Here is a 12178-nt window from a genome sequence, read left to right on the forward strand (position 1 = left end):
GGCTAATCCCCCCACCCCCTCACCCTATTATGAGATTATATGAGGAAGGGGGTAAGTTGGGGACAGCTGGTAGACTGTCCCCCGGTGGTCAAACAGCTGTCCCCCGCCCCCCCCCCCCCAGCAAGGGGGCCAGGCCCACCCAGCCCAGGGGCCCCACCCCCGGAGGCGCCGACACCCCAGGCCCTGCACCACCCACCCCACACAGAGGGAGAGGAGCCAGAAAGCGCCGGCCCCCCCCGGAGCAAGCCCAGGCCCCCACCCCCAAACGCCGGCCCTAGAAGAGCTCTGGTCAGGCCTCGACGGGACCGAGGCAGCCAACCGGCCGGGGAAACCGCCGATGGCCTCAGCGGAGACCCCGACCCGTCAACCCCCCCTGCCCCGTACCAATAGTGCCCCCCCCCCTCCCCCAGAATGCCCCCCCACAGGACAGGGCCGACAAGACCCCCCACCCCACCCCACCCCAGACCCCGCAGCCGAAGCGGATGACACCCAGAGCGCCCGGGGGCCCCAAGAGGGTTGTCCCGTCCCGCCCCAGAGCCAGGGAAGGGCTGATCCCAGCCCCAGGCGTAGATGGGAAGCCCATCCAGTGCCGCTGGGCCCCCCCCCCCGAGCAGCGCCCCCCGCCAACCCCCCCCAGCACAGGCAAAGGGACCACCCCCCCAAGCCAAGCCAGAACACCACCCCCCCCCCCCACCACGCACCCCCACACCCAAGCCCAGAGGACCACGCAGCGCCCCAGCCCGCCCCACCCCGGCGCCGGACCCGACCCCCCGACCAACGGAGCCCCCACCACCCCCCGCCAGGCACCGGAGGCCCCGGCCCCCACCCCAGCCCACGGCAGAAGGGCAAGGAGCAGCGACGACCAGGCCCCCCCATCCCCTAAGTCATGGAGTCAGCCATGGGAGACCAGAGAGACCGAATTCTTTCAAAGTTACTTGAACCTTGGGCTGACATTTTTTCCAAGCTGATCTGATCAAGCAGCAGATTTCTGTGTTGACTTATATTTATATTTTTCTTGCTTTTCCAATTTGTTAAAATAGTTTTTTTAGCAATGCAAAGAGTTATGAAAATGATAGAGCCTAATCCTCCTTCTACATCGATGGCACTCATGTCACCAAGCACACAAAGTGACGGTGAAGCTGTGATTGAAACCTTAAGCCAGACTGATAAATCGGCACATACCTGCTGCCAGAGAGCCTGGACAGGCGTGCAGAACCACAGTGCATGCATGTAATTGTCGGGTAGATTACTGTCACAGTGCTGACAAATGTCTGAGTTGCTGAGGCCCATCTTGAACATCCTCTGTCCAGTGTAGTAAATTCTGTGAAGGGTTTTAAAATGGATTAGCTGCAGATTTGGACTTTTTGTCAGTTTAAAGGTGTTTAGACAAAGTTCTGACCAAAAGCTTTCATCTGTGCTGATGCTCAAATCCGCATCCCATTTTGTTGTCGGAAGTGAAATGTTATTATCTAAATTACATAAAAGTTTGTATATTTTGGAGAGAATTTTATTCATTGAGAAATTGATCAGAGTGGTAACTACATCTGGTAGCTTTAAATCGTTGTCTCTGTATTTAAATTTTTTAGTAATACTTGATTTAAGTTGCTGATATTCCAAGAAGTTATTTATTCCATGTTTGTCTTGAAGTTCCTGGGGAGTTATGAATCTTCTATCAATAATTACGTGCTCTAGTTGTTTTATGCCCCCTGCTTGCCAAGCTGGGAAGTGGATAATTTTTTTGTTTATGAGGATGTCTGGGTTGTTCCAGATGGGTGTCATTTTGCACGGTTGAATTGATGATTTTGATATTTTGAGAAATTCCCACCAGGCTGTTAAAGTGGCGTTTATATTAATAGTTTTGAAACAATCCTGTTTTTTAACTGTTTGGCTAATAAATGGAAGATCTGACAGGTTGATCTTTCCACATAACGCCTGTTCCAAGTCTAACCATGAGTTGGTTTCTGGATTATTTTTTAACCATTTTAAGATGTATTGTAATCTATTTGCAAGAAAGTATTTGTGGAAATTAGGTAATTCTAATCCTCCACAGCTTTTTGCAGATTTTAAAGTTTTTAGACTAATTCTTGCAGGTTTATTGTTCCATAAAAAGCTTGATATGGATGAGTCTAATGTTTTGAACCATTTTAGTGGCGGTTGTGTGGGAATCATTGAAAAGAGATAATTAACTTTGGGTAAGATTTTCATTTTTACCGTGGCTACCTTGCCCATAAGGGACAGAGGCAGGTTGGTCCAGCGTGTTAGATCGTCCTGTATGTTTTTCAGTAATGGGGTGTAGTTTAGCTGCACCAGTTCTGATAGTTTGGGGGAAAAATTGATACCTAGATATTTGATATTTCCTGATTTAACTGGTATTGTGAGTCTTTGCTCCGCATTATTGTTCAGTGGTAATAAAACAGACTTATTCCAATTAATGGAATAGTCTGATATAGAGGAGAATTCATTAATGATTGTTGCCGTTTCATTTACAGAATGTAAATTACTTAAAAACAGTAATATGTCATCTGCATAGAGACTAATTTTATGATGGCTGTGTTTAGTTTTGATTCCTTTAATGCTTTCATTCTGTCTTATTGCTGCAGCTAAAGGCTCAATGAATATAGCAAAAAGAGAAGGAGAGAGTGGGCAGCCCTGTCTGGTTCCTCTTCCGAGAAAAAACCTGTTTGAAGTCTGTTTATTAGTTCTAACTGATGCATTGGGGTTGTGATATAATATTTTGATCCATTTGATGAATGCTTCTCCAAAACCAAACTTATGGAGGGCGGCAATAAGGAACTTCCAGTTTACTCTGTCAAAAGCTTTTTCAGCATCCAGTGATAGTATGGACATTTCCTGGTTGTTAATGGTGGCAAAATCTATTATATTAACAAGTCTTCGGAGATTGTCATCCGAGTGTCTGCCTTTGATAAATCCAGTTTGGTCGAAGTCAATTATGTGAGGAGTGATTTTTTCTATTCTCTGTGCTAGTGCTTTGCAGATAATTTTTACGTCTGCATTGATTAGAGAAATAGGGCGGTAGCTTGAAGGACTATTGGGATCTTTGTCTGGTTTTAGAAGAAGAATTATGTTGGCTGAGTTCATGTTAGGTGGCATTGATTGGCTTTCATTGATAGATGTGACCGTTTCATAAAACGTTGGTGCCAGTTGTTCCCAGAATTCTTTATAAAACTCAGCAGGAAAGCCGTCAGGCCCTGGTGCTTTACCATTAGGCATAAGTAACAGAGCTTCATGAAGTTCAGACAACGAGAACGGAGAGTCTAAGTTTGTTATTTGATCCTCATTTAACCTGGGTAGGTTTACATTATTAAGAAATGAGTCAATACTTTGCTCTGACGGATTGATCTGTGGTGTGTACAAGTTTTTATAAAAGTTTTCAAATGCGTTATTAATTTTGACCGGGTCATGAGTGATATTTCCTGTTTGGTCCGTAATAGAGGTGATTGATGATTTTTCTCTATTAATTTTAAGCTGATTAGCCAGAACTTTGCCAGATTTATTAGAGTTTTCAAATCTTTCAAGTCGTAGCCTTTGTATTTGAAATTGTGTTTGTTTATTAATGATGTCATTTAACTGCAGCTTTAAATTTTTCAGATCTCCCAGAATGTGTTCCTGTGCAGAATCCAATATTTTCTTCTCAACTCTGCAAATAATCTCTCTGCTCCTGGATGTTTTAAATCACTGTCAGCCTGTCGGATGAGTAGTCTGGTTACAGGATGTTTTGGGTCCATGACGACTGGATGAATCACATTTTCTTCCAAATCAGGGCAACGTCTGAGTCGACCACCTACTCTGATGAGTTGAAGTGACTCATCAAACTCTGGAGACAATGTAACCAAACGGCTGGTGGAGCTGACTGGTTTTCCAGATGTCAGACACTGAATCTCATCAGGAAAACTGTCTCTTTGTGCAGATATCAGAAGACTAAGCTCAGCCTTTTTGTAATGCTCTGTTGTGAGGTTGTCACCAGCCGCCCCGTGAAGGCACCTGGCAGTTTCTTTCACCAGTTGGTCAAAACTGGTAAACTGTTGAGCATCAGGCAGAGTTTTCAGGTCAGTAGAAACAGCTAAGCAAGTTGTGGATCTTCGCTGTTCTTCTTCTGAGTCTGCACATGGTAAAAATGGATGATCTGGCCATTGATCTGAAGGCAGCTGCAAGAATGAGGGTCCACAGGCCCACCTGGACTGACTGGTGAGGTCCTGCAACCGTTTTCCTCTTGTCAGATCATCTGCTGGGTTTTCAGACGTCATCACATATCTCCAAGACTGGCTTTCTGTCAGTTCCTGAATTTCAGCTATCCCAGTTCCCACGAATACTTTGAAACGGCAGGAGTCAGATTGAATCCATGTTAAGACAGTTGTAGAGTCTGTCCACAAAACAACTCTGGACGATGGCAGAGTGAGCTCTTTAGTCAGCAGGCTGGCAAGTTGAGCTCCAGTCAGGGCCGCACATAGTTCCAGGCGTGGCATAGACAACTGCCGCTTAGGAGCCACTCTGGAGCGAGCAGTTAGAAAGGCAACTTCAATGTTTCTAGCAACATCTTGTGTTCGTAAGTATGCCACGCTGCCATATGCCTGTTGGGAGGCATCACAGAAGATGTGAAGCTCTCGCTGACTGTCTGCTTTGTCCATCTCTGGGCTTGAATAACAACGGCGTAGACTGATGTTCTCCAGCTGTTGCAACTCCTCTTCCCATTCAATCCATGTAGAGAGCAGCTCACCTGGTAACAGTGGGTCATCCCATTCACGGTTTTTGCCCCACAACTGCTGAACCAGTACTTTAGCTCTCGTGGTGAAAGGAATCAGAAAACGAAGAGGGTCATATTGACTGGCCAAAACTCTGTAGATGTTCCTCATCGTAGGAGAACTGCTCCCCACCTGTCGGGACTTGTACTGCAGAGTGTCAGAGTTGCACATCCAACGCAGACCAAGAGCAGGTTCTTGAGGGTCCATATCAGTATGATTCAGCCACTGTTCGCTGTTCTCTGACCTGAGTTCCTTTGGCAGATGGCTAATGATACTTGGAGTGTTACTGGCCCACTGTCTTAGCTCAAATCCTCCTTCTGAAAGTAAGGAGCGCACTTTCTCCACTTGGTCCTTTGCCACTTCAGGAGATGGAAAGCTCTGCAGCCAGTTGTCCACATAGAAGTTCTTCTCAATGGACTCACGCAAATAATCTCCCTGGTTACTGTTTTCATGTACAAGTCTCTGAAGTGCATAGATTGCACAGCATGGTGAACATGTTGTACCAAAGGGAAGCACCTGCCATTCGTACACCTGAGGGTAAGTATCTCTCTGCAGGTCTCGCCAGATGAAACGTAACAATGACTGATCTTCAGGTAATAGTCTTACCTGGTGAAACATCCCCTTGATGTCACTGCTAATGGCGGTGGAGTGTTCTCTGAAGCGCAGCAGGACGCCAAGAAGAGAGGCCCCCAGATTTGGGCCTGGTAGCAGCAGCACATTGAGGTTCTTCTCTCTGTAGGTAAATGAACAATTGAACACAACACGGTTCTTTCCGTTGTGTGTTACCATGTGGTGGGGGATGAACCATGACTCTTTTGATGTCCTCACTTCCTCTTCTGTTACTTCTCTGACATAGCCTGCTGTTATTAACCTTGTCATCTCCGCTTGATAGACTCGTGCCTTTTCTGGATCTCTGCTGAGGCGTTTTTCCGTACTGCGCAGACTTGGCAGGACTGCTTCAGGTGATACTTTGAGTGTTGGCATGTTGCTGACGCGAAGAAGGGGGGTAGCATACCTGTGTATTCCTGCTACATTCACTCTTATCGTTTTTTCTTCCAGCAGATTCACAGCTTCCTTTTCTTTTCGAGATCGGGTCACTGACTTCTCACTTCGATATGGTAGAGTGTCAAGTTGCCAAAGCTTCTCAATGTGACTGAACAGTTCTGCTTGTGGAGAAACGGTTGAAAGGAAGAGACACTGCTGCGGTTGGACAGTTTGCTGGGGTGAGGGAACTGGTACTTGTAGTGTCCAACCCAACCTAGTTTTGACTGCAGCTGGACTTCCAGGTGGGCCCAAACGGACAGGGTTTATGGGCGTGACGAGGTGAGGACAATCAGAGCCAATCAAAAGTAATGGCTTAGCATTTGTAAATGGCTCCAAGGGGAGGTTTTTCAAATGTTTAAACCTTTTCTTTAATGCTTCCACAGGGTAAGAATGTTCCGCTAACCCAAAGTCTTCTACTGTGAAAGCACTCTCAATAGAGAAGGTTCTGTATGGTTGGCTGGCTGAAGAGACCTTGACCTTCACAGATGCTCCATGCAACGTTCTTAGTCCTTGTCTTACTGTTCGTAGGGTGAGACTCTCTGCGGTGCCTTGTAAGTGAAGCTTTTGCTTAGCCTCTGGAAGAAGGATTGTTCTTTCTGATCCATCATCCAAAATGGCAAACGTCTCCAATGTATGTTTACCATTCTTCAGCAGCACTTTGCTTATCTTCAACAGCACTTGATTGCAGCCAGCTCGACGGTCTAGATAGAGGACATCTGTAGATGACCTCTCCATCTCATTAGCTCGTTCTGTTGGTGGTTTAGGTACAGCGGCTCTGAGGTTCACCTCATGTAAGGCCTCAAGGTGTTTCCCTTGGCATATTTTACACTGCGCAGCCTGATGATGCCGCCCGCACCGCCAACATAGATTATTAGATTTAATCCAAGTGGACTTCTGTTCTTTGGTCAAGATCCTGAAATTGCTGCATTGGTCTAAGAAGTGCAGTGTGTTTCTGCAATAAGGGCAGTAGGCTTTGGGCTTTTCTTGAACTTCTGACACAGTGGAGGTTGTAGCTGAGGGCTCTTCGTGAGCGCCTTTCTCTGTTGCACCATGCAGAACAGTGGTGGTCCTCTTAGCAGCTCTCTTATCTCTTTTGATGCTGTTTCTATCCCTCAGGGACTCTTCTACTCTGTCTGAATGATCTCCACCTTCTTGGATAACCAGCTCATATTCCAGCCACTCTGCAAAGTCTCTCAGTGATGGTATTCCATCTTTCTGTGGGTAGAGGTAACGGCGGAAAGCAGCACGCAGGTCTTGGGGTAGCTTACGAGCAAGCCTTGCAACATGAGACCCACATTGTAGCTCTATGTGTCCATCATCTCCAAGTTGCTCTAACATGCCCACCAAAGCACGAACTCTTAAGGCAAATTTTCGGAATCCTGATGTGTCATTTGAACGAATGTTAGGCTCATCCATCAGCTCTGCTATTCTCTGTAGTGACAGCTGGTGCGGCTGACCATAGTGTTTTGTGAGAGAAGCCGTAGTGTCAGAATAGGGACGAGGTGAGTTACTGTATGAGTCAGCAACGAGTAGAGCTTCCTCAAACTTAAGATGGTCACACAGCACCTGGTACTTGAATCTCTCCGTGGCATCAGTTGGGAGAATATTGTCCAGGGCAAGTTTCAATCTAGCAAACTGTCTTGGATCACCTCTGGTGAACTCTGGGATTGAGGGTAATGGTCCCCTGTAGATTTTCTCTTTTGTAGCCGTGGCCATGATGGGAGCCAACATTGCTTCTTTTGACTGCATGCTAGGAGCTGGACTAGGTCCAGATTGAGGTTGTAATATAGGTGTGGACTGAGCTGCATGTGATTGAAATGCAGGAGCTGCAGTCGTTGCAGTTGATTTCTGTTGTTTTTGTAATCCTTGTAAGTGGTGGCTGAGCTCTTGGGTAATGATTGGTGGCTGTGGAGTTTGAAACATTTGTACCTCCATGGGGTCATACAAGTCTTTTGGCAGGAACACTGGAAGTGGAGGTAACGACCATTCTTCCTCTGCATCGGTGGTGGAGGGTAACTTGGGCTGCTGTGGTTCCAGGGAGGACAACTGTGTGGGCAGACGTGTAGAGATCCAAGTTTCCTCAGTTGAAATGCCCCCCTCTGGTCGCTGTTCAAATTGCAGGCTAGTTGATGCATTTAAAGCAGCGTTACGATCCATCTGCCTCTTCATGTCTGAAACCACCATCTGGAGTCGCCTGTTGTCCTCCTGCAGGTTCTGCACTATGTTTAAGAACTCCTGTGGGACACTGGGGAAAAATGGTGCCTGCCCCACAGCTCCAGTGGGGCTAGGAGTCTGGCTGAGGGGTGTCATCTCGGCATAACCCTCTCTGGATCGATGCTGTTCCAAACCAGCAGAAGATGGGAGTGCATATGCTTGATAATCAGTCATCCATCTTAGTGGACGCACTGTCCTCTTAGGACGTGCACCTTCTTGTTGGGGATCATAATTCATCTTCTCTCTCTGTAATCAACCTATCCGGCTCGAAGGACCAGATTTTGTATTGAAGACTTCAGTCTTTACTAAGGGTTTCGGATGTGGATGATCGCAGAGAGCACACTGGTCAAGTGTGTGTATTCTCCCAAGCAATGACAGACCAGAGGATGACTTTCTTGCTGTTCCTTTTTTAATCTGGGTTTGGCTTTACAGTCCAGCACATGTATATTTCTGGTTTGGGTTTGGGTGTGTGTGTGTGTGTGTGTGGTTCTAAACACAGAATGAAGAAAAACAAATAATACAATTATAATAAACCAAATTCAATAATAATAAGTCTTAATAACATTCCACAAACCTCGATAGCATCAATACTCAAAATATTATACCAAGAAAACTTATAATTGTAGGAGCTAAATACATCCAATAAACTTCTAACCAAAACTAGCTTAACTTGTTAAGTTAGCAGAAAATGTCCACACCAATAAACAACATATTTTGCCCTAATATAAACATGAAAAATGGGCTCACTGCTCTCATGGACGCACACACGAGCTAATTAAACTGAACTGCTCTGGAAACTTCGCCATTTACTCCTCTGTTCACCTCTGCTTACAAATTATGATTTATTAACTCAAAAAACGGCCGCGCCCTCTAGTGGCGAACTTCAGAACAACGCCTTTAAGCCACTCTTCATAACACCACTTGTGTTGGCTCGCCAGCTCTGCTTTCTGTCGTTCAAGTCTTTCCAGATCTTCATTCATTGACTTGAACTTATTCACCCACAAGTCTGAGGCCTTCAGGTCAGCAGCTTGCAGCTCAAAATCTCTGACAGAGACACCGGGTATGTAACTCAAGTCCGTGCTGTTCACAGCGCACTCATGTGGATGGGTGATGAACTTAAAAAGACGAGTGCGCTCGCGAAATTCTCCAAAGCGCTTTGAATGACTGCAGGAGATTAGATGTGAAGCCTGCTAGCTGCTGAAGATGAAGATGTCGATCAGGGTCACTTGCTATGCATGCATCTTTAAATTTTGACAGTTTTTCAAAGTGCAGTAAACGACCCGTTTCAATGTCGGCGATGAAGAGTTCCAGCCTCTTTTCAAATGCAAACACTGCTTGTTGCAGGGATAAGATTGTATTTCCAACGCCTTGCATTTTTACATTGAGGTGGTTTAAATGTCCAGTCATGTCCACGAGATAATAGAACTTCAGGAGCCACTCCGTGTCAGCTAACTCAGGATGCTCGACATTTTTCCTTTCAAGAAAAGTCCGGATTTCGCTCAGACAAGCCGCAAAACGGCTGAGCACCGTCCCCCTTGACAACCAACGCACGTTGCTGTGCAGAAGCAGACCAGGATAACTGTACCCAACTTCATCCAGCAGGGCTTTAAACTGGCGATCATTTAAAGCTCGGGCAACAATAAAGTTGACCACCCGAACGACCAGTGACATCACCTCGCCAAACTGCTCGCCACACATCTGAGCACAAAGCGCCTCCTGATGTAAGATGCAGTGAAAACTTAGGATGCGTCTCTTTTCATGTTCACGAAGAAGCGCAACAAATCCTCTGTTTTTCCCCACCATGCACAGAGCACCATCAGTGCACACCGAAACAAGTTTGTCCATCGGTAGATTCTTTTCTTTAGCAAACTCATTGAAGGATTTAAATAAATCCTCCCCTCTTGTTGTCCCTTTCAGAGGCAAAACAGCAAGACTTTCCTCACGTATTGTGTCACCAGCAACATACCTTGCAATCACGCTGAACTGGGATAAATTGCTCACATCTGTTGACTCATCCAGAGCGAGAGAAAAAAACGCATTTATGTCCTTCACTTGTGTCGCCTCAATTTGATTTGACATCATGATGGTCCGATCGTGAACAGTTCTTGCAGACAGAGGCATGTATTTTATCTGTTTTGTAATCTTGTCTTTATCTGAAAAGTTGTCATAAAGTTCATTGGCAACATCAAGCATGAAAGATTTGGCAAACTCCCCATCTGTAAATGACTTTCCGTTTTTTACAATTGCCAAAGCAGCAGCAAAACTAGCCGAATTCCCGTCACCTTGTTGGGTCCAAACACGGAGTTGCTGCTGGCTAGCTTCCACTCTGGACAGTAGCTCTTGACATGCTTTTTTTCTGCTGTCCCCCGCAGGATATTTCGATGCAAATGCAGCATGACGTGTGTCGAAGTGTCGTTTAATATTTGACCTTTTCATTGATGCAATTTTATCACTGCATATAAGGCACACTGCAGAACCTGCTCTCTCCACAAAGGCAAATTCATCTGTCCAATCCTGCTGAAAAGTACGATACTCATCAACTTTTTTTCTTTTAGCCATCTTTAGCCTCAAAAGGTTTCTAAAGTTAGTTAGCAACATAACTACGACATAAAATACAGCAATCCCACTTGAATAGTGTTTCTGCCTCATCTGCGTTGTCTGTAGGATTGATAAATAAATAGACAGCATGATATGTATTTTTGCCACTTTCACACTGAAATGACTGTGAACCGGCCTTCTAGTTGCCGGTGACAGTCGCCGGTGACAGTCACCGGTTCGCGCATGTGCAAAGCAGTCTACTAAAACATTTTTCGTCTGCGAGCCATATGTGGCCATCAAAAGAGCCATATATGGCTCGCGAGCCATAGGTTCCCGACCCCTGGTTTAGCTTATAATGTTTGAAAGGCCATTTCACACTCACCTGTCCAGGTTACTGGGTTTTTCTGCCTTTTCTCTGTCAGGGCAGTGAGGGGATCTGCAATGGTGGCAAACTGATTGACAAACCGCCAATACCAGGCAGCAAATCCTTAGAGGGATCGTACCTCTTTTTTGGTGCATGATCGAGGGCAGATGTGGATAGCTTCAACCTTAACCCTTGTGCTATCCTAGGGACTTTAACGTTGGGAGTTGGGTCATCTAGACCCACTAGACAGTGCTCTGAACCTTTTTTCTTCAATGATTTGTGATCTTCAATGGTTTCAATGGATTACATGAAATCTTTCCACCTTTATCCACCTTTGTCATGGTAGGGAGAACACGTCAATGCAAGGGTGGGGTCATCTAAGATAGCACAAGGGTTATCCACTTGTGGACGCACATCACCACCTTCCAGTAGGTACCCCATGTAGCTGCTTTCTTTCTGGGCCCACTCAAATTTGGCAACATTTAAGGTCAGACTGGTTTTTGGAAGTTTTCCAAGGACAAGACAAAGGTGTTCAAGGTGTTCCTTCCAGGTGTGACTGAAGATCACCACGTCATCCAAATAGGCTGCACTACAGTGGAGACATCCCTGCAGCACCTTGTACATCAATCTTTGGTGGTTGGTGCTCCATGCAGACCGAAGGGCATCACTGTAAATTGAAACAGCCCAGCAGGTGTTTTGAATGCTGTATATTGTGGGCATGCGTTGCTGAGAGGTACTTGCCAGTAACCCTTGCATAAGTCGAGGGGGGCGATGGAATTGGCGGCTCCGATCTTTTCCAGCAGATCATCAATTCTAGGCATTGGATATGTATCAAATTTTGAGATGCCATTCAGTTTCCTGAACACCTAGCTCCATTATCTTTTTTACCTCATCGTTCAGCCTTTTCACTAACTTCCGTGGTTTTCGATAAGACCTTTGCCGGATAGGTTGTCCATTTTTGAGTCGTATGGTTTATTTGCTGAGTGTGGTTTTCCCTAGCTGTGGAGAAAAGAGAGATGGCGCTTCATGAAACAAGTCGAGTAACTGTGTGATCTTTTCAGTGGGTAAATGTGACAGAGACAGAGGGGTTGAGTGTGTCAACGTTTCAAGGTCTTCTTTTTCCCTCTGAAGTCCTTTAATTAATCAAATAGTTTGTCTTAAGGATGACACTTAAAGTTCTCCATTGTTTTTTATTCACGACGATACTTGTTATAGACCAAAATAATTGAATGTCTGCTGACATTTATCAACCTTTGTG

General features: G+C 45.7%; 1 protein-coding gene across 1 annotated transcript in view; it reads right to left on the reverse strand.

Moving 5' to 3' along the window:
* Window positions 1-1027: 1027 nt before the first annotated feature.
* The window catches only part of dlgap3 (discs, large (Drosophila) homolog-associated protein 3), a 59473-nt gene continuing 48322 nt past the window's right edge, over window positions 1028-12178 (reverse strand). The window contains exons 13-14 of the mRNA XM_078955365.1: window positions 11809-11919; window positions 1028-11733 (exon numbers count right to left, since the gene is read on the reverse strand). The gene's annotated coding sequence lies outside the window, so the exon portion shown is untranslated. The remainder of the gene's footprint in view (window positions 11734-11808; window positions 11920-12178) is intronic.

This window comes from Oryzias latipes, chromosome 11 (assembly GCF_053564925.1).
Source record: "Oryzias latipes strain Hd-rR chromosome 11, Olatipes_Hd-rR_3.1".
Taxonomy (NCBI): Eukaryota; Metazoa; Chordata; class Actinopteri; order Beloniformes; family Adrianichthyidae; genus Oryzias; species Oryzias latipes.